The sequence below is a fragment of the Palaemon carinicauda genome, chromosome 12, assembly GCF_036898095.1.
Source record: "Palaemon carinicauda isolate YSFRI2023 chromosome 12, ASM3689809v2, whole genome shotgun sequence".
Lineage (NCBI taxonomy): Eukaryota > Metazoa > Arthropoda > Malacostraca > Decapoda > Palaemonidae > Palaemon > Palaemon carinicauda.
In genome coordinates, this window is record NC_090736.1 from 35,783,097 (window position 1) to 35,787,453 (window position 4,357).

General features: G+C 32.5%; 1 pseudogene; it reads right to left on the bottom strand.

The window, feature by feature from the left end:
- The window catches only part of LOC137650761 (hyaluronidase-like), a 63,037-nt pseudogene extending 61,681 nt beyond the window's left edge, over positions 1-1,356 (bottom strand).
- Between the last annotated feature and the right edge of the window lie 3,001 nt (positions 1,357-4,357).

Sequence of the window (4,357 nt, forward strand, 5' to 3'; positions counted from 1 at the left end):
GCAACATTGGTTATTAGATTTTGTCATTAATGAGCTTAATTTTATTAAATCGAAAATTGAGGAGGAAAAAGAGAATAGTTTCTTTTTAGCAATTTTACTGTCATTAGTATCATCGGGGATAAAGAAAAGGAGTAATGTTTTGTGGCCACGAAAAAAATAATATTTCTTATTCTAAGCACAATGATGTTAGATTCTCTAATCAATTTTGCCTTTACCTTATCGCCTAGGAAAATATCATCGGTATTCTGAATGATGCCAAATTTGGTGACATCAATGTAAACACCATGTTTATGACACATGAATGTGGGAACATTCCAGTACACATTGGATAGAGCTACGATGAAGAAACTGGCTCTTTTGAATCCCATGGCTTTTTCATTACTTTGATCCTGTTAACGATAAAAGAAATAAAATTATTTTACCTTAATTAGTTTGAAAATCAGATAATACGTTATTCAGGTAAACTAAAAGAGAGAGTATTCTTTTTGTAGCTGATTCGGTTATCACTATACACTGAAAAATTCCCGGAATTTCCTCCCCCCCCTCCTAATTTTACTTTATTTTACTATTTTGTTATAGAATTATGTAAGATTTTTTACAACCCCACACAATTTACTTATTTTTTCCTTCTTTTGCTTTTCATAAAATTGTTCGAAATCTTTAAAGAGGACCAACTGTTTACTGTTGTATGAAAAGCTCAATTATCTCCATGAAAATCTCGTTTTAGTCCCACAAAACACAAGAGAAATTTTAAAAATTTCTTCATATTACGACCAGGTCATGAAAAAATGAAGCCAAGATAAAGTTGTTGCCTATGATATATAAATTCTAGATTTATTTACATTGACATCAATAGATTTCGAGAGCCTGCTCAGTTCTCATTGAAGAGAGAATGCCCTGTAATTTTTTTTATTTTTTTTTATTTTTACTGAAAATTTTGTGGATTTCACACTTCGACGAAGGGTATGTAAACTCTCACTTCACTAGATGGAAAATTAATTAGCAAAATCAATATTGACGTGCTACAGGATATACAAATATCCACATTGTTCTCCTTACTCCCAGTAGGCGATAAGAATTATTTCCCTCTCTCTCTCTCTCTCTCTCTCTCTCTCTCTCTCTCTCTCTCTCTCTCTCTCTCTCTCTCTCTCTCTCTCTCTCTCTCTCTCAAAGATTTATAGAAATCTAGCATGCCTATATGTTAGCATTTTATATATCAAACACGATCATTTGCATTATATAGAATAAACAATAGTATTTCCTTACCATCTGAAATTCATATAAAGATTTTTCATTGTAAACTTCATTTTCCTCAGCAATAATCTTTTCCATTACATTGAACATGAACACAAACATTTTTGTTAGGCTAATTGTTATCCAAGAATTCCTGAGATTTATGTTTAGGAAATTGGTAATTAAATTGATCTTTCCGCGTTGGCAGTGCAGCTCCCAACAGATTTCATAAAAACACAATTGCATGCATGTATTAAACAGACATAGTGAAGCTTTCTATTGGTATTTGTATGCGTTTCATGTGTATTCGTAAGCCCACTACTATACAGTTGGACACAGGAATTGCAGGCACACCTCGCTCTGAAGAAGTGCACCCAACCACACCTTTACTTTGCGGCGAGTTCCTGTGTTGAGCCCCGCCCTCCACCCCTGATATCTCTTCCTACATTATCTGCTTGATTATGCGCGGCGAACTAAGGGTGTGATAGGGTGCATTTCTTCAGAGCTTGGTGTACCAGGGACTCCTGTGTCCAACTGTACATCCTATAATGAAGACAGAGATGATGATGATTAAAACTACAGTCAAATGGAAAATTGCACATCGAACTGATGCTGTTTGGACGCTCAGCATTTTAACGTCATCAACAAAGCTTAGCAAGGTTATAATCCCTTTTTTATTGGTTGCATGCATTTTCAATTACCAATTACGTGAACTCATTATGAAAAACTCGTGGTAGGTAAGGAAAAGACAATTTGTTTTGAGGGGACCAGTGGCTTACAGAAATTTGACCTCGCTACGCGGGTCCCTGTGAATTCTCCCATAAACGGTCGTCTAAAGAGTGATGTCCATGGTATATAGCTCTATGATTTTCTCTGATAATTATTCATATAATATATCCCACGGTATTGAAGATAGTGGTTTAGATTTAATGGAGACATTTATAGGCAATCAGCTTTTTTTCCTGATAACTTCCGATAAGTGGTACTTAAAACATTATTGCATAGAAAATTTGAAAAAAGTATAGAGTTTGGGCATCATTTCACCAAAAAATTGTAAGAATAAAAACAAATGCAAGTATTGGCGACACTTTAGAGGAATTTAATGGTAAAATACTCATGATTAGCTCCTTATCAGCTAGAAATAAAAGCCATATTGCCTTCTTATAATATCACATATGCAGTAGTTACAAGGCAAAAGACTATATACTTTAGAAGAAAACCTACTAATGACATTGTATAAGACCATGTCAACCTGCAAAGGAAAATGATGACGTAAACCTTATAACAAACAAGAAATATTTAAAAAAGGAAGTTTTCGACAGCCAGGATGTGGTTCCTTTCGATTCATGTAATCGGAAAGGATGTAATTCTTCCAGATTTAAGGGAAATACCACATGCACTGTCAGGATGAGATTCTCATGCGTACACAGACTGGGTCAGTAAAAAAATCACCTATTAACATCCCAGTTTATTCAGAATCATCACAAAAACATATATCAGATTGGGTAAATGCATTTGAGTAATTCAGTCTAGTACCTGAAAATGATAAGTTATCTTTATCACATATATTAATATTTTCTTAATTGTCAAGATTATGATAGTTAAATAGTTTAAAACGCGAACTTTAATGCAATTTAACATGTAATTTACACGAATGGCAACTCTTTCAATCTAACAATAATTAATTTATGTTTTTATTTCAGAATTATGTCCTATATTAGGATATTGAAGTATCTATGTGTACGTGTACAAAATCTTTCATATATTTTGTTAAACACCTTCAAAACCAAATCTTTTTAATTTTTTTATATTTTTTGGGCTTTATTATACCTAATAAGTTTTTTTTTCCTTGATATTTGTATAATTTTAACATTCAGTTAAATTTTGATGTGAAATTATTTATCGTGTTGATAGAAGAAGTACAAAAAGATTGCTTTGAATAGAAAACCATAAAGTATTTGAGTAAAATTACAGATGAACTTTCAAATCAGCAACTTTTAATTAATACCAAACTAGTTCAAGACTAGTGAAGGTAATAAAGTTCAATAATGCCGAAAGAAAATATACTAAAAAACTGAAGAAATCTGTAAAGGGAATATTTCTCTATAAATTGAAAAAGTTCAATGTTAACGAAAACTGACGGTGTCGTTAAGATAACAGAAGGGAAAAGGAAAAGGAAGAGTGAAAAGAAAGAACCCAAAAGGTAAAAGTCGGAAGCCCATAAAGCCTGTAACGAAAAAAAAAATAAAAAAAAATAAAAAAATAAATAAAAAAATAAAAAAAAGTAAAAAATGTGTTGGAAATATTTTCGTTTAGAGAAGAATAGTGAGAGTAACCGAGGATCAAATAATTTTAAAAGTTAGATGAAGAACTTCTTGAACCAGAGGAACACTTAGTAGAGTTCGCCGCGTCAGCTTATTTCTCGACCTTTTGCTCAACATTGACCTTGACCTATAACTTTAACATGTCTTAATTGGTGTGGATTTTCTACGCTCATATCTGAACCAAGTTTGAAGTCTATGTGATAATGATGTCCAAACCTTATGGCTGATTACGTGAATTGGACATTTTGATTAACCATGACCTTGATCTTTGACCTTTACCTTCCAAAATTCAGTCATTCCAGCTTTTTACATAGCAGTTAATCTCTGCAAGTTTCATCACTCTATGATTAAAGTTGTGGCCAAGAAACTGTTCAAAAACAAAGAAACACACAAACAAGGGGTAAAACATAACCTCCTTCCAACTTCGTTGGCGTAGGAAATAAGGGTCAATGCTGCTAAATAGAAATATCTATCCTGCTCTTTAAGAATAGTATGAAAAATGTGCAAATGGAGATTAACCAAAATTTCAGCAAATATATCGGATGTTTCCAGATATATATATATATATATATATATATATATATATATATATATATATATATATATATATATATATATTATATATATATATATGAGAGAGAGAGAGAGAGAGAGAGAGAGAGAGAGAGAGAGAGAGAGAGAGAGAGAGAGAGAGAGAGAGAGATAGAGAGAGAGAGAGAGAGAGAGAGATGGGCTATTTTTTTGACATTCAGTTTTATTTTCCGGTATTACATTGTCAACATTTCCAGAAAGACTGAAAG